We start from the raw sequence: 27655 nt of genomic DNA on the forward strand, positions 1-27655 counted from the left end.
ACTCCTGATCTCAAGAGATCTGCCTGCCTCAGCCTCCCAAAGTGCTGAAATTACAGGCTGGATCTTATTCTTTTTAACATTATTTTTATACCCATTAATCAACGTCTCTTTTTTTTTTTTTTTTCTCTTCACTACCCTTGCTAGCCTCTGGTAACCATCATCCTGTTCTCTAACTCCATGAGATCAGTTTTTTTTTTTTTTTTAAAACTCCCACATGTGAATGAGAACATGCCATATTTAACTTCCTGTGCCTGGCTTATTTCACTTAACATCATGTCCTTTAGTTCCATCCATTTTATTGGAAATGACAGGATTTCATTGTTTTGTATGGCTGAATAATATTCCATTGTGTATATGTACCACATTTTCTTTATCCATTCATTGTTGATGGACACTTAGGTTGATCTTGGCTAATATGAACAGTGTTGCAATAAACATGGAAATGTAGCACTTTCTTTTGTATACGTATTTCTTTCCTTTTGGATATATACCCAGCAGTAGGATTGCTGGATCTTGTGGCAGTTCTAGTTTAAGTTTTGTTTTCTGAGATGGAATCTCATTCTGTCACCCTGGCTGGAGTGCAGTGGCACAATCTCGGCTCGCTGCAACCTCCACCTCCTGGGTTTAAGTGATTCTCCTGCCTCAGCCTCCTGAGTAGCTGGGATTACAAGCGCCCACCACTATGCACAGCTAATTTTTTGTATTTTTAGTAGTGATGGGGTTTCACCATGTTGCCCAGGCTGGTCTCGAACTCCTGACCTCGTGATTTACCTGCCTTGGCCTCCCAAAGTTCTGGAATTACAGGCGTGATCCACCGCCTGACCTAGTTTAAGTTTTTGGTGGAAACTTCATACTCTTCTCCATAGTGGCTGTACTAATTCATATTCTCACCAGCAGTGGACTAGCATTCTCCTTTCTCCACATTCTCACCAATATCCGTTATTACCTGTCTGTTTCATATAAGCCATTTTAACTGGGGTGGAGATGATACCTCATTGTGTTTTTAATTGGCATTTTTCTGATGATTAGTGATATTGAGCTTTTTAAAATGTATCTGTTGGCTATTTGTATGTCTTCTTTTGAGAAATGTCTATTCAGGTTTTTTGCCCATTTTAAATTGTATTATCATTATTCTTAATATTTGTTGTTGCTTTGCTTATTGTATTGTTTGAATTCCTTATATCTTCTGGTTGTTAATCCCTTGTCAAATGAATAGTTTATAAATATTTCTTTCCATTCTGTAGGATATCTCTTCACTTTGTTAACTGTTTATTTTGTTACGCAGGAGCTTTTCAGCTTGGTGTGATATCACTTGTCTATTTTAGCTTTGGTTGCCTGTGCTTTTGAGGTCTTAACACACAAAAATAATTTGCCCTCACCAACATCCTAGAGCATTTCCCTAATATTTTCTGATAGTTGTTCATTGTGTCAGGTCTTACATTTAAGTTGTTAATCCATTTTTATTTGATTTTTGTATATGACCCGAGATGGGATCTAGTTTCATTATTCTGCATATGAATAACCAGTTTTCCCAGCATCATTTATTGAAGAGATTGTTCTCCCATTGTATATTCTGGGTACTTTTGTAAAAAATATGAGTTGACTATAAATGTGTAAATTTATTTATGGGTTCTCTGTTCTTTTCCACTGATCTGTGTGTTTTTATGCTAATACTGTGCTTTTTTCATTACTATAGTGTTGTAATATAATTTGAAATCAAGTAATGGTGATGCCCGTAACTTTGTTCTTTTTGGATTTTTTTTGGCTATTCTAGGTCTTTTGTGGTTCCATATAAATTTTAGGATTGTTTTCTCTATTTCTGTGAAGAATGTCTCTTTTTAGGAGTGGGGGCGGGTGGGCAGAGTTTTGCTCTGTCACCAGGCTGGAGTTTAGTGGTGTGATGTCAGCTCACTGCAACCTCTGCCTCTCAGGTTCAAGCAATTCTCCTGCCTTGGCCTCCCTGAGTAGTAGGGACTATAGGCATGTGCCACCATGCCCAGCTAAGTTTTTGTATTTTTAGTAGAGAAGGGGTTTCACCGTGTTAGCCAGGATGGTCTTGATCTCCTGACCTTGTGACCCACCTGCCTTGGCCTTCCAAAGTGCTGGGATTACAGGTATACCATGCTTGGCTGTCATTGATATTTTGATAGGGATTTCATTAAATCTACAGATCACTTTGGGTAGTATGTACATTGTAATAACACTGATTCTTCCAATCCACAAACATGGAATATCTTTCAGTTTTTTGTATTCTCTTCAGTTTTTTCATAAATGTTTTACAGTTTTCACTGCAGAGAACTTTTACTTCTTTGGTTAAGTTTATTCCTTGGTATTTTATTTTATCCATAGCTATTGTAAATGGAATTGCTTTCTTTGGTTATTGTTTAGATTGCTAGCTGTTAGCATTTATAAATGCTACTGATTTTGATATGTTCATTTTGTATCCTGCAAATTTAATGAATTTATTTTTTCAGTTCTAATAGTTTTTTTTTTGGTGGAATTTTTAGGTTTTTCTAAATATAACATTATATTACCTACAAAGATAATTTGACTTCCTCCTTTACAATTTGTATGTCCTTTCTTTCTTTCTCTTGTGTAATTGTTCTGGCCAAGACTTCCAGTGCTTTGTTGAATAAGAGTGGCAAAAGTGGATATCTTTGTCTTGTTTCTGATCTTAGAGGAAAGGCTTTCACTTTCTCTCTTTTCAGAATGATACTAGCTATAGGTTTTGCCACGACGTTTTTCTTCTATGGCTGTGTCCCACAGCACATAACTCAACAATGTTGATTAATCACTAATGAAGACTTGAAGAGTGCTTTGTTAACACAGAAAGATTCTTTCTTCAGATAAATCTTATCAGAAGTATAATACGTGAAATGGAGTAAAACAGAGATGCCATTCCTCCTCCTGAGTCTCAACTAGGCTCCTTTGTTGAATCCCTGGGGCCTCATGGTTAAAGGTGAGTGGGAAACCACTGTTAGAATGGAAATAACATTGACTTTTACAACAGGTTAGCAGTGTTTTTCATCAGGCCCTGCCTGTAACTGTGTGACTTTGGGAAAACCGTTTAACCACTTGGAGACTTGGTTTTCTTATCTTTGAAATGAGAATTTTGTCCTAAATGCTTTCAGTGTTTCCTTCTAGCCATATTAGTATATTTAAAAGTTTCAGGTATATTCCATTCCTTGGTGCTCACACAGATGGTATTCTCCTATTGGAGTACTCTTGCCCTGCCCATTCTAATGCTAAATTTCTTTCAAGACCTTGCCAACTTCTAACTCATCTAATAAATCTTCTGCTGTACCTCTGTTTATTGTACTTATCATGTTTATCGTCCACAGCACATAAACTAGAACCTGATGTACAGAGTTTCCCAGTACCACTCAGTAGCATATATTTTAGCAAATGAACTAGTCAGGCATTAACCCCAACACATTTTGCTTACCTTAAATATCCTAATATTTAAAATAACAAGGCACATTCTTGCCATATGTATGTTATTTACCTCATGAAAGTTATATATATTTTATTGGAACACTGTATAGCATCTTTTATTGTCACCTTATATTTTATCTGCTTACCTACAGATTTCTCATCTCATATTTCTTGTGTATATTGTTGTATTAGTTGAGCTAACATATATCAAAAACTTGGCACATAGTAGGCATTCCACCAAGCCTAACTTTTTTTTTTTTTTTTTTGGCATTTCTTATAACTGGAGAAGTCTAAGGTGAGCTCTCCATCCTCCCCACTCCAAAAAGATGTAGGTATTCCAAAAGCTCCATGCAAATCCATTTGTTTTCTGGCCTGGGTTATGTAAGATAGTCCAAATTGAAGTTACACAGTTATAAGCTGTTTTTTGCTTTGTCTACAAATTGATTTTCTCCTAAACACATTGAAAGAGATTGGAGAAAACATAGAGTTCAATAACTTTTGTTAAAGGTTTTCAAATTTGAGGACCTGAATTTATCTGGCAGTACACTGAAGAAGTGTTCTTCCTGGTGAATATGTTTCAAATAAAATATATTTGACTTAGACTGAAAGTAAATTTTTTTTTGTGTGTGTGTGTGTGTTCTCATGTTTACACATATTCACAGGAGTATTGATATGATAAACACATCTTACGGCACTCAACAGCTCTGATCAGTATTTAAAGTAACAGCACTGTGTTCCAACAATGAAACATTTGTGGAATGGGAAAAGACAAAAAAAAAAAAAAATTGGAAAGCAAAGCAAGTTCATTGGCACATAGGGAAATTATTAGCCAGGAGAGCACTTAGAGAGAATGGACATGCTACCCTACAGTTGTAGAAAAAAAGAATTTGAATCTCACAACACAGAGCTGTGGCTTTACATACCCTTAGTTAAAATATTGACTTTTGAAATGGGATGAAAGTTGATATATGCCATGTTGCTGTATCTTTCTCACCACATGTTAAGTGGCAGTAACACAACTTTGTTGGATAACTAGTACGGTGTTGCTTCTGATTTACAGCCCTGGTAATTTTTCTTGTTCTGGGACTACATCGTATGAGAACACATGTTGGAGCTAAAATTAGCTTTAAAACTACCTCAGTAAAAGTGAGAATTCTTCTCATATAACCTACTTGTAAATACTTAAATTGTAAAATGTTTTAATTGCTTTTCTCTAAAAATTATCAGAAGAATAAAAAATAGAATCTTAGAAACAAAAATAGGATCAGGAGTAATTGCAGTGAATGATAGTTCAGTTTTTGAAGAAAGTAGAACATTTAAGTACCCGTCAAAAAACTAATGTAAAATTTTTGCTATGAGATAAGAACATATGACTGCTTATTCAAAGTGTAAAGAATAAAGAAAAAATGCTCATTTTAAAATTGGTCACAATACTTTTTTTCAGTGAGAAATCCATTCTGAAGTGGATGTTTTTTAAGCAGTTAACTCTATACTCAGCTCTGTGGAAAATCTTCCAGTAACTGGGTAATTTCATAGCCTTCACTCGCCCATGTCTTTATGTGTAAATATTCTCAGGGGAGTTAATGACTCAACTTTGATGCCTGAAAAGTTTTTGCATTTTATTGGCTTTAATTTAAAGTGCACACCAGGGTTGAAAACCTAAAGTTTGATGACTGACATTAGATTATTTGAAATTGTTGACAAGTGCTTGATATGGTAGATTTATACTGGAAAATTTTTATTAACACAATAGCTGTTCCCTAAGAAATGGTATAGAGCAGTTAAGGAGCAAATTCTGGAGGTTTCATGAAGAGAGAGAGGGCCCTTGGAGAAATATTAGTCAGCCTGTAATGGAACAATTATTTTGTCTTGAAGTTCATAAGGGGAGGCAAGACAACCAGGTGTCTGAGCTATTTTTATATGATACTCATATGTTAAAAGGAGATAGAAATTTATGACAAAATATATCCAAAGTTGTCTTATATTCAAGTTTTGTAAGTTTACAGAAAAATAAAATTATGCAATTAAGGGATAGTTTCCTCATACATTTTTATATAAGAAAGCGTTTGTAAACCTTTTGCCTACTCTCCAACTCTGCTAAGTAAAAATAGAAACACCTTGAACATCTTTCTTAGGATAATGATTGATGGTATTTGAATTGAGAAGGCTGCGTACAACCAGAGCCATTCAGAAAGTAAGGATTGTCACAAATATGACCCTGTTGTTAGAGATTATTATGTACACCAACCATATGTATTGTAAAGTAACTTTCTGCAACTGTATTCTCTTTTCTTAACTTCTATTACAGAATAGATAACTTTCTTTTCTTTTTTTTTTTTATCCTTGAGACAGAGTCTTGCTCTGTCACCCAGGCTGGAGTGCAGTGGCATGATCTTGGCTCACTGCAGCCTCTGCCTCCTGGGTTCAAGCAATTCACCTGCTTCAGCCTCCCGAGTAGCTGGGATTACAGGCATGTGCCACCATGCCTGGCTAATTTTTTGTATTTTTAGTAGAGAGGCGGTTTCACCATGTTGGCCAGGCTGGTCTCGAACTCCTGACCTTAAGTGATCCACCCGCCTCAGCCTCCCAAAGTGCTGGGATTATAGGTGTGAGCCACCACGCCTGGCCTAGAATAGATAACTTTCATTTGCAAGTGTTTGTGGCTATGTGAAAGAGATTTTTCTTAATAAAACAGTAAGAACACTATATTCAAATCATAGAGCTATAATAGCTTAAAATAAATAGTATTCAGAAAATTATTAGAGAACATGAGATATAACACATTGTGTAAGAATGACTATTTTCTTTATCTTACTTTGAGGTTATCTTCTTGAAGGCAGTGATAATAACATTTTGGTAGTTTGATTACTTTTTGGATTAGTTATACAAGTATAAACTATGCTTGTAACTTTACATTCAGGGACTATTTCTTTTTGTCGTCTTTGGACTTCCTAGCATTCCTTCAGACATCATTACTTAATACTTTATTGGTATATATGCTTTATTTGCTCAGAGATGAAAAGGTAGCTAAAGACTAACATATTAAAGCTTGGTAGTAATGGTGGCTGCACCCTGCCTCCTGTCTTCCTCACTCTTTATGGCAAGATCTCACTGAGGTTGCACCTGGAGGAACATTGTAATGCTCAGCTCTGGGACATGATAAGTAAATAGTTTTTTTTTTTTTTTTTTTTAAATCAGGGGGTAAACCTAAGAATACTATTTTCACAGGTTGTAGTTTAAAATTTTTTTTAATGAAAATACTCTATTGAATTCTGGAGAAAATGTGCTTATTTAACAATTAGATATTCTACTTTATCAGATAGCAGAATATCAATGAGAAAATTTGCACTGCTTCTTAGCCACATAAATGTGATCATAGGGAATAATGGAGAAGCAGCAAGTGACTTTATACTTCTTAATTTAGTTGTGACGTTGATCCTTATGCTAAAACTTTAAGGCAGGTGGCAGGTACACAGCCTCTGGGCCTCTGATGTTTGAGATAGCTCCAGGCTCTCTTCTCTGCTAATCTATAACATATTGAGTCAATGAGAATTTAAGATCTTGGTGAGTGAGTTTTACCATTGGTAGCATTATGTTCTTGTTGTATGTTCCCAAGGAATGCAGTCTTTTTGTATAATACGTATATGTAAGAAAAAGATAGGGATTTGCCTACATATTCTCATGCAGGAGGAAGGTCTTTGCTGTATTTCCTGGGGTCCAACTCTACCCTGTTTCTGCTGCCAGATTTCCCTAATGTTCTATCCACAGTTCCTAGCTTCACCCTATTCTTTTTTTGGTGGATTTTCCAGCAGTTAGATAGGCATAGTTTGTCTATACATCCTGAGTTTTCTAAATGGTATACTGCATTCCACCCATCACTGCGATTGCATTCTGTCACTAAGATGCTTGTTTGTAAGCCTGCAATGGCTGGGCTAGAAGATTGGACTGTGTTCTGTTCAGAACCCGAAGGCCTTTATTTTAACATTAGGTAATATTCTCAGAAAATTTGTAGCTATTAAAAAGCCTTTTCTTCTTTTTTTTTCAGCCTGTGTGAAAGTCCTGATTATTTTAAAAATATAATTTTAAAGATTTTAGGATTAAGAATTTATGTTCTTGGTGGAATGGCAGAGCCAATATAGCAGAAATCTTCCTTCTCTGCTTTATTTTTCTCCTTAGCATTTATTACTAATACACTATATGTTACACTTGTGAATTTTTAAAATTATTTATCTTCCCCAGTAGAATGTAGGCTCTATTTGGGCACGGAATTTCATTTCCTTTGTTCTCCTCTGTATCTTTAGTTCTGATAACAGTGCCTGGCAGATGGTATTTGACTAAGAAATATTTGTAGATGGAAATATCTAACTTTGTCCAATAATTATATCTTTAAGTTTAAAAATCTAGCAAAGAATTAATGGTCATAGTGTTCTCGTCGTCTTGTGTTTCCTTACATATAAAAAGGGTGATGCTGTCATGAGTTTTTAAATGTTTCTTACACTTTTAAATGGTTTAGTATTTACTGTTCTTCAGTTATAATTAAAGGTTAACTTCTTAGTTACTTATAAGCCAAGATTATTTTGTTGTCGTATAACTTGTTTTATTTTAAAAAGTTTTTTTTAGAATGTTAAGTAGTTTAATCTGACAATAATTTAGCATCTTCTCTTAAAGTGCTAGGATGTTGTATTGAATATTAATTGCTGATCTATCTGTAGTTATGCCAATTATAAGATCTTCAGCTGTTCGTTTCTTTTCTTTTTCTTTTTTTCTGGGATGGAGTTTCACACAGCCTGCAGTGCAGTGGTGTGATCTCGGCTCACTGCAACCTCTGCCTCCCAGGTTGAAGTGATTCTCTTGCCTCAGCCTCTCAGATAACTGGGACTACAGACGTGCACCACCACGCCCTGCTAATATTTGTATTTTTAGTAGAGACAGGGTTTTGCCATATTGGTCAGAGTGGTCATGAACTCCTGACCTCAGGCAATCTGCCTGCCTCGGCCTCCCAAAGTACTGGAATTACAGGAGTGAGCTACCTTGCCTAGCCTGTTCATTTATGTTTTAAAGGTTTTTTTTTTAAATAAATTTTTATGGGTACATAAAAGTTGTACATATTTATGGCGTATATGTGACGTTTTGATAGAACCATACAATGGTAATGGTTAAATATCAGTAATTGGGATATCTGTCACCTGAAACACTTATCATTTCTTCGTCTTGGGAACATCCAAGTCTTCTCTTCTAGCTATTACGAAATATGCAATAGTTGTTAACTATAATTGCTTCATCGTGCTACTGAACACTATTGTTTTATTTTTTTATAACCCTTTAAGTTACATTTTTGATGAACTCTAAATTCATTAAAATCAACTATCCAATATTGAATTGCTCCTAAGACACACAGTATTAATGCATTTTACAATCACTGAACTTGGGATTTGTCCTAATGACATCATAAAACAATTGTAGCATTATTCCCCTCTCAGTGCTACATAAAATGGTGGTGCAGCAATCTAAATAATGATTTTTACATTTGATGAATTACTTATGTTTGAAAGTTTTGGATAGTTTTTAAGAGTCAGTAAATTTTAATTTCTAGGATAATTTTTTCTCATTTGAACCACAAAGCTACTAAAAAAATCTTCAAGAAAAACTCTTGTCTTCTTTCATATACTTCATATACTTTAATTACTCTAATAAAATGGTATTTTGGAGAGGATTTGCTATTACTAAATATTAAATGAGAGAGAGTGGTTTATTACACAACAGTGATTGCGAGGTACTACTTTTGACGTAGCATGTAATGGAAACCTATTTATTTGCAATGTGACAAATGAAACCAGCTCAGTTACAGAGATTTGCAAAACATATTCAACAAAGTTGGTTGCTGAATATGTTTTGTCCTCTGTGGGCTTCTGGATTAAAAGACCCTGATGCTGAGAGTGTTTGCAGATTTGATCACCAATCCAGATGCTTTCTGTATGGGACCTACTCCATAAGGTGCACTTTTTATATCCAGTAAATCAGAGCTTCCCTTCAGAGGCCTATTCCTTTATTTTATTTATTTATTTTGAGACAGAGTCTCTCTTAGTGACCCAGTTTGGAATGTCATGGTGCTATCACAGCTCACTGTAGCTTCAACCTCCCATACTCAAGCTGTCCTCCCACTTCAGCCTCCTAAGCAGCTAGGACTATAGGTGTGTGCCACCATGCCTGACTAATTTAAAAAAAAAATTTTTTTTTAGGGGGTAGAGATGGGAGATTCACTATGTTGCCCAGGTTGATCTTGAACTCCTGAGCTGAAGCAGTCTTCCCACCTTGCCTCCCAAAGTATTGGTATTATAAGCGTAAGTGACCATGTCCATACCTATACCATTTTTCATAGAATATTAGAATCATATGATAAACAAATGTTTATGATAATCGAATATATCTCCCATGTAGAAAAGTCACCCAACCTCTCTGGGACTTAGTTTCAATACTTGTGAAATAAGAGAACTGGACCATGAAATACGATAAATAAAAATAACTTTTTTTCCCTCTAGTAATGCTTGTGTTTTAGAAGAGTTTCACTTGAATGAAAAAAATATGAATAGGTCTATTGTTTGGAAAAGAGTGTATCTCATTGGCATTTCACAACATATGTATTAATCGAATTAATCACCACTAAAAATAAAGTCCTACTAAGGGTAGGTTATTATTCTACTTGTCACTTTAAGGAAAAATAGTTCAGTCTCATTCTCTGTCACCTGTGTCAGTTAATTGTAGTGTTAAGTTTCATATAACAATAAAAGTGTGATTGTTAAACATATAGTATTTTAATTTAATTCAGAGTTGCCACAATTTCAGGCAGTGCTCCCTGCCTACTTCTCTTCCTGATCTTATTTAGCCAATATCATCACAAAGATCATATCTAATAACTCTTTTTCCTCTTACTGCTTATTTATTAGTGGACTTATAGCTTTCAATATTTAATATTACTAGAATATTTAAGATTGTTTAACAAAATTTGAGCTTTTTAAGCATCCAGTATCTTCATATATAAATTTCAAGATTAATCTAAATTTTATTAGCAATAAAACAGGATCTCATTAAATGCATTTACGATCATGAAATTGGAAATTTGGACAGTTTTTTCTCATATACTCCTATAATTTTAAACTGATACAGGCATTTTCCTCCTTAAGTTTTTCATGTACTAGACCAAGATGCTATAAAAAAAAGTAGTAGAAGTATAATATCTTATTTAAAAATAATGATGAGCCTCTTAAATGATTGCAAGGTCATTTAATTTTGATAGCACATTATATTGTATTTGTGTTGATGGTTTGATCATTTAATATAAATTTGTTCTCAGAATCAGTAAAGGAATTGGAAGAACTAATTATTCAACCTTAACAGTATCATTGCAAATTATAGTATGTACAGAGTATTTATCTCATAATAGTCATCTTATTTTTCCTACAGTAAACAGTATAGTAAGGAAAACTATAATCATGTCATTGGATAACATGAACTCTTTTTCTTCTTCTTCTTTTTTTTTTTTTTTTTTGACAGAGTCTCACTCTGTTGCCAGGCTGGAGTGCAGTGGTGCAATCTTGGCAGCTCACTGCAACCTCCACCTCCCAGGTTCAAGTGATTCTTCTGCCTCAGCCTCCCCCGTAGCTGGGACTATAGATGTGCACCACCACGCCCAACTAATTTTTATATTTTTAGTAGAGGGAGCGTTTCGCCATGTTGGCCAGGATGGTCTCAATTTCTTGACCTTGAGATCCACCTGCTTGGCCTCCCCAAGTGCTGGGATTACAGGTATGAGCTACTGCGCCTGGCCAACTCTTCTCTTCTTTACAGAATATTTTGGGAAGAATCAAGTCCACTTAAAATACATAATTTTTATTCAATTTCTTCTCTTTCTAGCTGTAACATTAGCTAAGTTGTTTATTTGTGCTTTCTTTAAACAGATAACTTTATTATGACTTTTGAAGAAATATATACTCATTTTAATACACTAGAAAAATATAGACACTATAGGGGAGAAATGAAATATTCATTAGTTTCATTACTTGATACAACCACAGATAATATTTTTTGACCCAACATTGGTTCATTTTTTTTTTTTTTATTTGAGATGGAGTCTTGCTCTGTCACCCAGGCTGGAGTGCAGTCTTGGCTCAATCTTGGCTCACTGCAACCTCTGCCTCCCAGATTCAAATGATTCTCCTGACTCAGCCTCCTAAGTAGCTGGGACTACAGGTGCATGCCACCATGCCTGGCTAATTTTTTGCATTTTTAGTAGAGATGGGGTTTCACTGTGTTAACCAGGCTGGTCTCAATCTCCTGATGTCATGATCCGCCCACCTTGGCCTCCCAAAGTGCTGGGATTACAGGTGTAATCCACCATGCCCAGCCCAGTTCATTTTTTTTCATTATTTTTCCTAGGTTTATATACCCATACATGTTCATAATATATTGCATATGTGTTTCTGTAATTTGATTTTGTAATATTCTATTTTGCCTTGAACTTATTTCAAGTTTCTAAATTTTATTTTAAATATACTTTAAATATTTGCGTGATATTTCATCATTGGTCACAGGTTTCTTCCATTTTTTGGTCTTATAAGTAGATAAAATTATCAGTGAGCATAAAAACAGTGGAAATAGTACAAACTTTGGAGTCAGACCTATGCAAGTTTCAGCTCTGGATATAACTTTTTCTGGATTTGTAACTTTATTCAGTTTCTTCATTTACAAAATAGAGAATGCAGGCCTTAGAGATTTAAATATTAGAATTATTATGGTAGTGAAGCAGGATATTTTCTTGACACCTTAAAGTGACTTACAACAGGAGTGCTTCATTTACTCAGGCCACCTCATTTACCCCTCACAGGAGAGAGTATGTGAGCAAATGAGTGCAGGAGCCAAAGTGACTGATTTTGGGTGTTGGCAGGAACAAATCTATTTACTTGACTCACCATGCTCAACCCCTCGTGGGAGGGAGCAGCAGGTAGGCAAATAAGCATGGGATCCGGACAGCTGCTTCTGGGAGCCAGCAGCAGCAAATTCTGTGTGGGCCCCATAGCAGCATCTAGATGGGATGCCTGAAACTCCAGAGGATGTGTTACAGTGCTCTTCAGCTCTGCCATCTGTAGACAACTAAAGTGTGAACAGCTCAGTGGGCCCTTTACCCTTTTGCATGAGGGCAAAGGGCCAGTGTGACAGCCTTTTGTATCCAAACTCATGGCTCCTGAGCTCTGGTCTGGTGTCCAGGAAAAATGAGGTTGCACGAACAGTTTGAAGGATGGTAACTGTGGGGAATTTATTGCCAATGAAAGTGGCTCTCACTGGGAAGGGAAGCTGAAAAGGGCACAGGGAGGGTAGAAGTCTTCCCCTGGAATCTGACAGTCTCCAGCTAGATTGTTCTCCAAAGTTACACCATCAAGCTGTCCCTCTGAAGTCAAACTGCTTCTCTCTGATATCCAGCCGTAGTCCCGTCTACCAGCTGAGTCTGGGGATTTTATAAGCACAGGATAGGACAGGACAGGGTTATGGGTGGTTTAGGAAAAGGCAATATTTGAGTGGGAAAACTGGGATAGAAGTTCTCACGTCGGGCCGCAGTTTCAGGTTTTTCAACTAAGGGTAGATTTTCGCTGGGGACTTGCCCTTTCTGCCTAGAATTTCTCTGCCCCCATCCCTATCAGTAACAGCATTTTCATAGAAACCAGTTTAGAGTAAGTACTAAATCACTATATCAGTATCATGATACTAAATGGTAGTCATTACTCTTTGATTCTGCAGAATTCATTTACTGAATTCAAAATTCAGTCTTGGAATTTATGGTCCTTGCTTTGGATTTTACAAAATAAATTACTAAGAAAAACATGTTTAAGATACTGACATTTTAAAGACTGTAGCCATACATCCAAATTGCTTCCCAGAATGTTTATGTCAATTCATGCTTCCTACAGCAGTGGAAGAATGTGCTTTTTGCTGCATACCCTTGAGCATTGAATATTATTAAAAATTATACTGATTTACTTAACAGAAACTTATTGTTTTAATTTTTATTTATTTGATCACCAGTGAAGTCAATGATTATTTTATGGCTATGGTTCTATTCTGTGTATTTTATGATCTTGCCCATTATTTAATATTTTTCTTGTCAATTTTTATGTGCTCTTTGTATTTTAAAGCTATAACACTTTGTTCTATTTCTAAAAATACATTATTTTTAGCTTGGTACTTCATTTTATTTACAACATTTTTAAACATTCAATTTTTATGGAAGAGTCATTTCAAATATCATTTTTTCATGTTGAATCTTATTTCAGCTGCCTTTACTGACTCCCTGCAGCCTTTGTCAAAATAGCTTTCAGGGATCCTCATGTATCCTGAATTGCCTTCCCAACTCTGTCCTCAAATCACTGATGCAGGGTGACTTACCTGTTGTCTGCCTTTTGTAGACTCCTTTTATTTTCCTAACATGATCTCCCTGCTGTATTTCTTACTTTGTCCTTTGCACATCTCCTGTGAAGCCTGAGTAAAGCTCTAATACCTGATTCAGGCACAGTTTAGCACTCAATTGTTTTATTTTATAATTCCTTTTTTAGTCTTCCAAGCTGCATTGAAACTTGCTTCAGAGTAGTGCTTATGGTTTGTACTTTTTTTTTAGATTATACTTTAATTTCTGGGGTGTATGTGCAGAATGTGCAGGTTTGTTATGTAGGTATACACATGCCATGATGGTTTGCTGTATCCATCACCCCATCATCTACATTAGATATTTCTCCTAACGCTATCCCTCCCCTATCCTCCCTACTCCTTACTATCCCTCCCCTATCCCCCCACTCCCTGCTATCCCTCCCTAGCTCTCCACTCACCAACAGGCCCTGGTGTGTAATATTCCTCTTCTTGTGTCCATGTGTTCTCATTGTTCAACACTCACCTATGAGTGAGAATATATGGTGTTTGGTTTTCTGTTCTTGTGTCAGTTTGCTGGGAATAATGGTTTCCAGCTTTATCCATGTCCCTGCAAAGAACAAGAACTCATTCTTTTTATGGCTGCCTAGTAGTCTGTGGTATATATGTGCCACATTTTCTTTATCCAGTCTATCATTGATGGGCATTTGGGTTGGTTCCAAGTCTTTGCTATTGTGAACAGTGCTGCAATAAATATATGTGTGCATGTGTCCATATAACAGAATGATTTATAATCCTTTGGATATATATCCAGTAATGGGATTGCTGGGTCAAATGGTATGTCTACTTCTAGATCCTTGAGAAATTGCCATGCTGTCTTCCACAATGGTTGAACTAATTTACATTCCTACCAACAGAGTAAATGCATTCTTATTTCTCCGCGTCTTCTCCAGCATCTTTTGTCTCCTGATTTTTTAATGATTGCCATTCTAACTGGTGTGAGATGGTATCTCAATGTGGTTTTGATTTGCATTTCTCTAATGACCAGTGATGATAGGGTTTTTTTCATACGTTTGTTGGCTTCTTTTGAGAAGTGTCTGTTCATAGCCTTTGCCCACTTTTTGATGGGGTTGATTTTTTTTCTTGTAAATTTGTTTAAGTTCTTTGTAGATTCTGGGTATTAGCCCTTTGTCAGATGAGTAGATTATAAAAATTTTTTCCCATTCTTTTGGTTGCCGGTTCACTGTAATGATAGTTTCTTTTGCTGTGCAGAAGCTCTTGATTTTAATTAGATCCAATTTGTGTATTTTGGCTTTTGTTGCCATTGCTTTTGATGTTTTAGTCATGAAGTCCTTGCCCTTGTTTACGTCCTTAATAGTCATGCATAGGTTTTCTTCTAGGCTTTTAATGGTATTAGGTCTTATGTTTAAATCTTATCTGGAGTTAATTTTTGTATAAGGTGTAAGGAAGGGATCCAGTTTCAGCTTTCTGCATATGGCTAGCCAGTTTTCCCAGCACCATTTATTAAATGGGGAATCCTTCCCCCATTTCTTGTTTTTGTCAGGTTTGTCAAAGATCAGATGGTTGTAGATCTGTGGTGTTAATTCTGAGGCCTCTGTTCTGTTCCATTGGTCTGTATCTCTGTTTTGGTACCAGTACCATGTTGTTTTGATTACTGTAGCCTTGTAGTATAGTTTGAAGTCAGGTAGTGGGTTGCCTCCAGCTTTGTTTTTTTTGCTTAGGATTGTCTTGGGTATTGTCTTGCGGGCTCTTTTTTGGTTCCATGTGAAGTTTAAGGTGTTTTTTTCCAACTCTGTGAAGAAATCCAATGGTAGCTTGATGGGGATAGCTTTGAATCTATAAATTACTTTGGCAGTATGGCCATTTTCATGATACTGTTTTTTCCTAACCATGAGCATGGAATGTTTTTTCATCTGTTTGTGTCTTCTCTTATTTTGTTGAGCAGTGGTTTGTTGTTCTCCTTGAAGAGATCCTTCACATCCCTTATTAGTTGTTAGTACCTTTGTTATGTCCCCAAATCTTCTAGCACAGGCAGGGAAAACAATAAGCATTCAGTGAGCACTTGTTACTTTTTGTAACTGCAGATAATTGCCTGATTCCCGCCACTCTCCCAAACACACAAATAGACACACATTTATTTTTACCTAGCAGCAGAGCAGTTAAGAGAAATGAACTGTTAAGAGTTTGCAACAAATATTTTGGAGTTTATTGCATTCTGTTTTCTCAGCTGTGCTCTGATTCAGACAGATCCCATATAGCCCAAGATATAGCCAGGAGACCACTTCACTAACCGTGAAGAGCCAACAAACTTCACTAGGAGGAAACTTCCAGTTTGTTATTTAAGGTGCCACAGAAGATATTGGGCTACTTCAGGCTCCAAGGTCTCTTCAGGATGTGGGCTTTGGCAGTGGATCAGGTGAGTAAGAGGGGAATGTGTCCTCAGCCAGCATATAGATAAGACCCAGAATATTGATTGGGTGTAAAAGAGTACAGAAGGATTAACTCTGTCCAAGAAATATTCTTGTGGGTTCTCAGAGATTTAGGTTTTTGTTTGGAGACTTGGAAAATTTAGTGATCAAATCTGAACTCTTTTCATTTTAATAAATAAAATATTATTTTAATTTCCTTTTTTTTTCTTTTTTTCAAGACAGAATCTCATCCTGTCACCCTGGCTGAGGTGCAGTGGTGCGATCATGACACAACAGCCTCCCTTCTTGGGCTCAGACAATCCTCTTACCTCAGCCTCCCAAGTAGCTGGGACTACAGGCATGTGCCACCATGCCTGGCTAATTTTTTTTTTTCAGTATTTTTTGTAGGGGCAGGGTTTCACCATGTTGCCCTGGCTGGTTTTGCACTCCTGGGCTCAAGCAATTCATCCATCTCCCAAAGGGTTAGGATTACAGGCATGAGCCAGTTTGTTTTTTTAAATGTCATGGTATTAAAAAAAATACCATGATATTATAATAGCTAACCTGTTTTGGTTTTATTTCATGATTTTTCCTTAAGACTTATTGACAATGTCACTGAAAGAAAATGTTTTGTCTTTCTCTCTAAAATTTTATCAAATATCTGTTACTGTTTTCAGTAGTTTCTGTGACATTCCTACATATAATCAAAATGAAGTATAGTAATTGGTGCTTTCTGTTTCTGTTAATTCTGTCTGTATAACAAGTCATTGAAATCCATAGTGGCTTAAAACTAAAATAACAATGTTATGATCTTTTCCAATTTCTGGGGGCAAGATATTTGTGTAGGGTTTGGCTGTTTGCTTCTGGCTTAGGGTATCCCTGCATTTGGAGTCCGACAATGACTAGAGTGGGAATAGCAAGCGGCTGAAGTAGCTGGAGGCTAGTCAGGCACCTCTCACTTTTCATATAATCTCTGAGTCTGACCTAACCTCAGGGTCTGGCCTTGTGGTGTCTTCACATGGGCTAATTTGGGCTTCCTCATAGCATGGCAGCCTCAAGGTTGTCAGACTGCTAATATGGCAGCTAAATATTTAAAGAGAGAATACTGTATTACAGCAAGCAAGGTGAGAACTGCATTGACTTTTATGATCCAGTCTCTGAAATCAGGATAGCTTCATTTATGCCATGGTCAGAAATTCAAGGTGAGGTAATATAGACTCCAAGTCTTGAGTGTCAGAGTTACATTGTAAGAAACAACATGTGGAATGGGAAATATCATTGAGGTCATCTTTGGAAAATACAGTCTGCCATAGTCCATCCTCTAACCACAACCACTTATATCGCTCTTCTACATGCAAAATACATTTATTTCTGCCCTCAAAACCCCCAAGCCTCATTCCATTACTGCATTAGTTTCAAGTTCAGCATTTTGTCTTCCAAATCAATTCCAGATGCAGATAAGGCTCCTTGGCTAAGGCTTCTTCAGTATTGAAAACCTTTGAACTAGTGGTTCTTTGGAAAACCTTTGAACTAAAGAGATAAGTCACCTGCCTTTCACGCACTAAACATTCAGTGGTGGGGTAAGCATGGTTTCTATAGTTCTTTCTGTTCAAAAGGGGGAAAATAAGAGGCTGTTGTATTCCATACTGACTCTGAAACCCAGTTGGTCCTGTTACCATTTGCTGAATGAGTAATCAGTCCATCTCCTGGGAATTGTTCTCTGTGGTGCTTGGCTCCTCCTGTTTGTTCTCTGGTTTCTGATTCATAATTCTTTTTCCAAAAAATATGGCCTGTATTTGTAATTTTGATAGTTTTCTCTGCCTTTTTCTTGGGCATGGAAGTTTGGGGGTCCAGAGGTCACTTTTAATCTTGTATTGTCTTTGTTTCCTTTCAGTTCCAGGGTTGTACTTTTAAAATTTTGAGGGTGTCTTATGTATGAATTTATAATCTACCCCATTAGCAAAGCTCATGCTCTTACATTTTTGAAATAATCACCTCTTTACCAGGGATTCCCTGTGAGGCTGTGGTGGGATAGCACCCTTATGGTTCTTGTATTTTGATTGTTGAGCAGAGAAAGCCAGCTACATATTCCCTTAATATCTTTAGAAGGCCTTTTATCTGTCTTCAAGGATGTATAAGGCACCATAATATTGGTGTTAAAGGGTTTTTGTAGTTACACCCTTACTTTTATTTGTAAACCAAGTCTTTCTGACTACACCTGATATTTTATCATTTCCCTGAAGCTCTTTCTTATTTTGAGACTGTTTTGTTTTCTGGAGTGACAGGGAATGCAAAATAGTTTTATTTTCAAAACTAGCAAATTGCCTTTTTTAAAATATATGTATAGTTCATCTAAATTTTGCTGAAATTGAAGTTTCTTTTTAAACTCAAATATCTCTGTCCACATGTTATAAGAAGCAAAAGGGACTGGGCGAGGTGGCTCATGCCTGTAATCCTAGCACTGTGGGAGGCCGAGGTAGGCAGATCACAAGGTCTGGAGTTTGAGACCAGCCTGGCCAACATAGTGAAACCCTGTCTCTACGTGTATACCTATGTAACAGACTTGCACATTCTGCACATGTACTGCAGAACTTAAAGCATAATAAAAAAAATTGAATTAAAAAATTTTTTTAAATTAGCTGGGCGTGGTGGTGCAGGCCTGTAGTCCCAGCTACTGGAGAGGCTGAGGCAGGAGAATTGCTTGAACCCGGGAGGCAGAGGTTGTGGTGAGCCGAGATTGTGCCACTGTACTCCAGCCAGGGCAACAGAGTGAGACTCTGTCTCAAAAAGAAAAAAAAAAAAAGAAAAAGGAAAAGGAAGCTTTGGTATTCTACTTGGAAATATTCTTAGCTAGGTAGTTGGAGGTTTATTAGGTTTACTTTCTATTTTCAACATCACTATGGGCAATGGTATTGTTAATTTTTTTTTCCCAGTACATAACAAGAATCTCTACCTTACAAGAACATAATCCTCATTTCTCTGAAGCCCCCACCATCATATTTCTTGAGGCCCATCAGCTTTCACTAACAATCTCTTGCAGGCCCTTCTGTCTTCCATCTGCTGCCCAGTTCCAAGGCCAGTGCCACATGTTTTGAGTATTTTTTTTAATTACAGCACTCACTTCTGCTATCAAAGTATGTTCCACTTATCTTTTGCTTTTTAACAAATAACTGTAAAACTTAGTAGCCCAAAGCAGCAAAACAATTTTATCACCTCTCAAGGTTTCTGTGGGTCAGGATTTTGGGCAGGGCTCAATTGGGTGATTCTAGTTTAAGGTCTCTCATGCATTTGCAGTCAGATGGTGTCTGCAGTTGGAACAGTGAGAGGCTGAATCAGCTAGGTGCTGTCTAGGCATCTCTTTTTTAATGTAGTTTCAAAGTCTCTCTAGTTTTCCACATTGGATGGTTTGGCCTTTCTACCAGTGTAGTGTACTCTAGTTAGGCAGTCTGCTAAAGTGGTAGTGAAAGGCTTCAAGAACACATATTCTGATGAGTAAGGTGACATTGAATCAAATTTTATGACCTGCCTTTCACACAGCAAACATTCAGTGGTGGTATGAGCATGGGAAATCATATAATATCACATGTGTCATAGACATAAGCTTATCAGGATTTAAGGAGAAATAACTTAGACCGCACCTGTCAGTGGGAGGGGTCTCAAAGACAACATAAGAAGAACATTTCGAATGGGAGAGATTGTAGTGGCCATCTGTATTAGTCTGTTCTCATGCCACTAATAAAGACATACCTGAGACTGGGTAATTTGTAAAGAAAAAGAGGTTTAATGAACTCACAGTTCCACATAGCTGGGGAGGCCTCACAATCTTGGTGGAAGGCAAAGAGGAGCAAAGGCACATCTTTCATGGTGGCAGGCAAGAGAGTGTGTGCAGGGGAACTGCCCTTTATAAAACCATCAGATCTCATGAGAGTTATTCACTGTCATGAGAACAGCACAGAAAAACCTGACCCCATGATTCGGTTACCTCCCAGTGTGTCCCTCCATGACACCTGGGGATTATAGGAGCTACAGTTCAAGGTGAGATTTGGTTGGGGACACAGCCAAACCATATCACCATCTTTGTAAAAACAAAAAAATAAAACAAAAGCATCCACACTTCTTTGTATTTAAGCTTTACAGGTTAACTCCAAAGTTAATAGAGTGTAAATACAGATTTTGGCAGAGGTAGGACCTTTTATGTTAAAAACTTAAACACATTCTTGTTTTCACCCTCAAATTTTACTATATAAACATCTAGTGAACTTCTATAGTATTTAGTGAATCAAATTCGTTGTTTTTCTCTGGCAAAGCCAAAATTATGACTGTGGGTGGTGCACGTTTTAAGTTATATAAAGTTCTCAGACATGCAGAATTTTTAAGTGACAATAGTTTAACTGGCCACGTATTGAAACCTTGTGTTTTTGTAAGAAAAGAGGAAAAATATCCCTTTAAAGTGAAGAAAAATTAAATCTCTTTCTAAAATCTAGTTCTGCCTAAGTATTGACAGATTGTCCCAGTGATTCTCAAAATTCATCTTTTAAAATATCAGGAACCATATGGTTAAACTTCATAAAAATGAACAGTGAAAACTTCATATAAGGCAATGAATGTGCAGCTGCCAGCATCTCCTTTCTTCTTGGCCACACTAGCTTGGCTAATCTTCTGTCACTACATATGTGGGCCACGTGTGCTTTGGAAAATATTGGACTGTTTCGGATGTTTAGTCTGCGTAGGCTGGATCCTGCTCACTGAATCTTATTACTGTGGTTTTCCCTTTGCTTTCAGCAGCAACACTATCCAGCTAGTTTTTGTGGGAGCACCAGGTATGCAGCAGCTTGTGAAAACCAAGGAGCAGAAAACTGCTACCTGCATGAAACACAAATGTATCTTCACAAGGCTGTCAGGAGACCATGTTCCCTGTAGCTCTCTCAAAAGGATTAAAGGTGATATAAAATGAATGGAAATTACCAGAATAAGTCATCACAGTTCACTGCAATTATTATTGTACCTAAGAAAGCACACGACTTTTTGGCAGTTGAACTGTCCACCGATAAGAGTTATTCATCACAAAATTGAAAGCAGTGTTTCTTTGTGATATATTAACTATAGTTTGAATGATTTTATAAAATATAAGAAAAGTATGGTTATCATAGAATAAGTTCCAAATAGGATTGCTTATTTCATGTTGTAGCCCTACTTTTGCCTTAACAACTCACCCTCAGGTAAATTCCTCTGTGATATACAACAGGTCCTCAAGTCCTCAAGTAATATCTTGTTCAGCATTGTTTTCTTCAGTAACATTGATGAGAAAGAAAATCAGTTCCCAGCCAAGGCCCCTATTTGTATGGAGTCTGGCTTTCTCCCCATGTCTCTGTGGGTTTCCTTTGGGTACTTTGATTTTCTCCCACATCCTAAAGATGTGCGTATTAGGTGAATTGGCATATCTACATTGTCCCAGTCAGAATGAGTGTGGGTGTGTGTATGCACCCTGTGAGATAATGGTGTCCTGTCCAGAGTTATTTCCTGCTTTGCACCCTGAGCTGCTGAGACAGGTTCTGTCCACCGCAATCCCTGAATTGGAATAGGTGGGTTGGAAAATTAATGAATGAGTGAATACAAATCATTGACAAATCAAAATTTGTAACAATATAGTCTACTAGACAAGGGAAGACAGGTACTTAATACAAGTTGAGAGCACTTGGGTGTTAGCTGGGCATGGTAGTGTGGTCCTGTAATCCCAGCTCCTCCAGGGGCTGAGGCAGGAGAACTGCTGGAACCCAGGAGGTAGAGATTGCAGTAAGATGAGATCATGCAAATGCACTCCAGCCTGGGCGACAGAGCAAGACTCTGTCACAAAAATAAAAACAAAAACAATAAAAAGAAAGAAAGATAAAAATAGAAGTTATGTTAACTCATATGCAGTGAATTCTATGACCAACAGATTGTGCAGGAAATTTACTACCTTGAAATTCTCTTAGATAAAAAATTGGTAGTATAATACTTACATATGCAATTGGGTAAAATATTGCTTTGAGTAGGTAAATAATGGAGTATCATAAAATTGATGTTTTTGTTTTGGAGACAAGTTTTTGCTCTGTTGCTCAGTTTGGAGTGCAGTGGCACAATCACAGCTCATTGCAGCCTTGAACTCCTGGACCCAAGCTCCTGAGATTACAGGTGTGAGCCACCATACCCAGCAAATTTATCTTCTGTTGAATGGTTGAATTTTTAATTAAATTTCTTCAAGCAGTTAGCATATTTTAATATTCTAACAGAAACACGAGGAGAAGCTCTACCAGTGGAACTCTCAGGATTCTAGCACCACATGATAGTTAAATCAGTTTTTAACTGATTAGCTTGCCTTTCTGGAATGTGACCAGTACTTGACTGCTTTTTATTTTCTTAAAATTTAATTTAGTCTGCTTAGTTTATGGATGATTTCAGCTGTTAAAAAATAAGAACCTAAATTGACACCAAGACTTGGAAAATGTAGCCTACAATTAGGAAACTTTATTATTGGCTAAATACACACCAAGGAAAGATATCACAGTGTGTTTAATTGAACAATAGATATGCCAGCTGTGTCTGATAAATGTATATAAATGTTTAAAATCATTATGTAAATCCATGATGATTCTCAGGTTCCAGTAGTTTTAGTAAATTGACTTTACTTCTCAGATTATTTCCCAGTTGAATTATACAGCTGTAGCTGGTGAACTCTTATCGGAATTACATGCTGCAAAATGATATGCCCTTTCAGCAGATAGGCTTAAGGACACAGAGAACACACACTCGTGGAGTCCTGTTGGTCAGTGTTAGGAGTAATCAGAAAGAATAGTGTAAGCAAAATGTAGACACTGTCTTACATGTTTTGAGTATCTTTTTCTTTTAACAGATACAAAGTTAGTCACAAATTATAAGCAAATGTATTCCAGAATGCACAGGGAGAATACATAAAAGCAGGGAATCAGAAATGGATTTAATTGTGTTGGGTATTTCAAGAACTCATTTTCACCTAAATTATTTAAATTTTTAGAATGAAGCATTTCAAGAATTGAATTCATTTTTGTTATTCTTAAAGAGAATTTTCTTTAGAAAAAAAAATGTATCCAAAGGTGTATTGCCTTTTTTATTTAAAAAACAAACCAAGTATTCAGATAGGAATTAAACAATCAGGTGCATGAAAGAAGTTTCAGATGAAATCTTTATCTTCCAAAGCTTGCTTATGTAATTAGGCTAAAATTTAAATTTCTTACTGTGGCCTAAATTAGCACTTCTCAACCTTAGCTGCATATCAGAATTACATGGAGAACTTTAAAGAATACCGATGTCTGCCTTTTACTCCGGCAATTCTGATTTCATTGGTTTGGGATATGTCCTAGGTATCAGGATTTTAAAAAATATCCTGGGTGATTTTAATGTGCAGCACAGTTTAAGAACCACTAGCCTAAAACAGCCATGTGTTTTGGCCACCATTTTCCTTATTTTAATTCATCATGTGTCTTCTTTACCATTAAAAAAAAAAATTGTCACCTGAATACTAAAGATTGTTCTTAACCAAGGAACTTTCCATTAGCAGTTTCTTCCACTTGGAATGCTCTTCCTACAGGTCTTTTCATGGCTGGGTCTTTCTCACCATTCAGGTGTCCACTCCAAGGACTCTGCTTTAAGCAGACCTTTTCTGAGTTTCCCTGTCTAAAGCTTTGTTCCCCCAAATATTATCACATTATTCTGTTTTAATTTTATTATTGCTTTTGTTTCGATTTATTATCATATTGATTTGTGTTTCTTTTCCCACTAAGTATATAAAGTCCACGAGAGAAGAGACCTGACATGCTGCTTCACCAGCACATATCCAACACTTAAAACTAAGCCTCCCACATAGCAGTTGTTCAATATTTTTTTAACAAATGAATAAAAATGCTAATTGAAAATGATTTTGGTAATATTTATATCTAATTTTTGCCAAAAAGCTACATGAGATCACATTTTAAAACTTAGAATACAGTCAGGCGCAGTGGTTCACACTTGTAATCCCAGCCCTTTGGGAGGCTGAGGCAGGTGGATCACCTGAGATTGGGAGTTTATGACCAGTTTGACCAACTTGGAGAAACCCCATCTCTACTAAAATATTAGCTGGGTATGGTGGTACATGCCTATAATCTCAACCACTCAGAAGGTTGAGGCACAAGAGTCGCTTGAACCTGGGAGGCGGAGGTTGCGGTGAGCCGAAATTGTACCATTGCACTCCGGCCTAGGCAACATGAGCAAAACTCTGTCTCAAAAAAAAAAAGAAAAAAAATTAGAATACAGAACTAGGATGAATGAATGGACATGTCAACAGGCATAGGGAGGAAGTGCACTTAGAAATGTGGTAGTCTCAGTACTGAAAATTTAAATTTAAGGGTAGTGATATTAAGCCTGTTACCACCACTTAAGGCTCTCACTCCAAAGCCATATTTTGGGTCTTACCAAAGTGCCCCGTATTAGAAATCTTCATATACTTTCTGGTTAACGTCTCCTATTTTAAGAACCCAAGTATCACCTCCCCATCCACAAAGCTCAGTCTCTAGGAAGAGTTTTAATTTCTATGTTGCATGTTTATTTCATGGCCTTTGCCATATTATCATTGTAGTGATGTAGCCACCAGTCTGTCTCCCTCACTAGCTTTTAGCCTCATTGGGAACAGGGATTGTGTCTAGAGTGCCAGGCCCATAACAGGTACTAAGCAAGTGTTTATTGAATGAAAACATAAAATAAATAAGAAATATTCCATGAGAAGGATTAGAACTGCTAATTAAAATTATAAAATGGATTTGTCAGGAATGTAAGTGAGTTGAAGTAATTTTTAATAGAATAAAGCAATAAAAAAGGATACACTAAGCTAATTGGAGGAGGAGGGCATGATGTTATGCACACTTAGGAAATTAAAAAAACATTGTTGGTGCCAATAAGTCTTTGCACTGGCTTCCAACTGATATGTGGCTTGTCATCTGAATAAGGTTTTCATCACTCACTTGGGACTTTTTATACATCATTTACTCTTTTTGATAAACTTCTCAATAGCTGCTATTCAGATAGATGCATTTTCCAGTAACACCCTGCATTTTAAAATGTAGCTTTTAATTGATATTGATTGCCAGTAAACTCAATGAAAACTTTCATCGGTGTACTTTGAATTTCATTATTCTACCCAAAAGAAATTGCAGCAGTCCTTGGGCACATAAATATTTAAAAACTCTATGTAGAGGCCCTATTAACTTCATGGGTACTTTTGTCATCATTTTAGCACTTAAATACTACTTAGGATTGCTCCTTCAGATTGTATCCTGCTTCAAAATCTCTACAGTACTACTATGCATAATTTTACCTCATAGCTAGATGACTAGGTCTTTCAAAAGGACAGCCATACAGTTGAAATAGACGTATTTTTATTGCCTTCTAAAAAATTACACCAATAAATAAACAGAGGAAGAACAATTGGTGTTCAGGACAGAAATTCTGTTCAGGTCCCCAGAATCCTTCTGAAATACACAGTATTGTTACAGCTTTGCTGCTATAAGCCTGGAAACTGGTATGCGCTTTTTTCTTCAGTTTTTATGAGGAAACACTACCAGTGTCACATTTCTAAGAAGGAGACAGGAAGCAATGAAAGCAAAGAATCTTGATACCAGAGTTACAGCATCCAAAGTAATTTTCCTTCTTTTAATTTGAATCTGTATTCTCACATATTTGGATATAATTCTGTTTTGACTGAAATGTTACTGTATAGAAATAAAGGTTTACAGAAGGTCATTTTGTGAACAGAGGTATGGAAAGTCTACACATGGCATTTCCTGTGAACAGTTGGTATGGTGCGTTAGGAGAGCATAAGGTGGGATTTGTGTTATGGACAAAGGAGGAAATGAATCTGAAAGGACATGTACAGGTCAAGGTGGTAGAAAGGCCTTTATTAATGATGAGATGTTGGAACCCTTTGTTGCCAGAGGACGTCTTGATTTTTTAAAAAATGAGCATAGTTAACAATATAGAAGATTGATGGAGGAGAAAGGAAAGTGGTGCCAGGGAGACTAGAGTGTGATAATTTCGGTATTTAAAGTTATATAAAAGCTAAGTCTGAATTTCAGTAGGAACAGAGGAAAGAAAAGGAGACAAGCTCCAGAGATTCAAGATAGAATCTTGAGTATATAGTAACTAATTGGAAATAGGGGAGAACAGAAGTGAGACACTGACATTTTTAGCATGGATGACTAAGTAATGGTACTGTCATTAACCAACCCCTGTAAAACAAAATGAGAGCTTTAGGTGTGTGTCGGTGGGGGGGTGGGGTGGGGTGGGGTGGGGGGTGGGGGGCACTGTCAACAAAAATATATATTCCAGTTTCTATCCATATTTCTTTTGAACTTTGACACATTGGGCTATTCTCTTACCTGCTTTGAGCTTCACTTTCATCATATGTAAAGTAGGGATTCTTTTCTTTTCTGTTCTCTTCTCCTTTCTCTTCTCTTCTCTCTTCCCCTCTCCTCTCTTCCTATCCCCTCCTCTCCCCTTCCCTCCCCTCCCCTCCCCTCGCCTCTCTTTTCTCATTTGTGATGGAGTCTCTGTCACCAGGCTGGAGTGCAGTGACGTGATCTCGGCCCATCACCACCTCTGCTTCCTGGGTTCAAGTGATTCTCCTGCCTCAGCCTACCGAGTAGCTGGAACTACAGGCACATGCCACCACGCCTAGCTAATTTTTGTATTTTTTTTTTTGAGACGGAGTTTCGCTCTTGTTACCCAGGCTGGAGTGCAATGGCGCGATCTCAGCTCACTGCAACCTCCGCCTCCTGGGTTTAGGCAATTCTTCCTGCCTCAGCCTCCCGAGTAGCTGGGACTACAGGCGCGCGCCGCCATGCCCAGCTAATTTTTGTATTTTTAGTAGAGACGGGGTTTCACCATGTTGACCAGGATGGTCTCAATCTCTTGACCTCGTGATCCACCTGCCTCGGCCTCCCAAAGTGTATTTTTTTTTTTTTTTTTAGTAGAGATGGGGTTTCACCATGTTGGCCAGGATGGTCTTGATTTCTTGACCTCGTGATCCGCCCACCTCGGCCTCCCAAAGTGCTGGGATTACAGGCATGAGCCACTGTGCCTGGCCTAAAGTCAGGATACTTTCTAATTGCTTATCCTGATGAACAAATGAAAGAGCACTTATAAAAATATCAAGTGCCACATAAATGTGAGTTGTTAGATTTGTATAGACTATTAGGAGTTGGACCATAACAGAGGTTTAGCCCATCAGCATGGATCCCTTAGACATATTTTTGAGGTTCCTGGACTTTATCCTTTCATATTCTTTACTGATGTTAAATATCAATTATAAGGGACAGTTTTTTTGTTTTTCC

At 37.1% G+C, this 27655-nt stretch overlaps 1 protein-coding gene across 4 annotated transcripts in view; it reads left to right on the plus strand.

The window, feature by feature from the left end:
• Window positions 1-27655, plus strand: part of BMPR1B (bone morphogenetic protein receptor type 1B) — a 395211-nt gene that overhangs the window by 202043 nt on the left and 165513 nt on the right. Inside the window, exon 1 of one of the 4 annotated variants that reach the window (XM_021673241.2) lies at window positions 2911-2959. The exons of the other annotated variants lie outside the window; for them this stretch is intronic. The gene's annotated coding sequence lies outside the window, so the exon portion shown is untranslated. Of the gene's footprint in view, window positions 1-2910; window positions 2960-27655 lie in introns of those variants that run through there. 4 annotated transcript variants of the gene reach the window in all.

Source organism: Aotus nancymaae, unplaced genomic scaffold (assembly GCF_030222135.1).
Source record: "Aotus nancymaae isolate 86718 unplaced genomic scaffold, 86718_ANA_hifiasm-v0.15.2.pri h1tg000006l, whole genome shotgun sequence".
NCBI classification, from domain to species: domain Eukaryota; kingdom Metazoa; phylum Chordata; class Mammalia; order Primates; family Aotidae; genus Aotus; species Aotus nancymaae.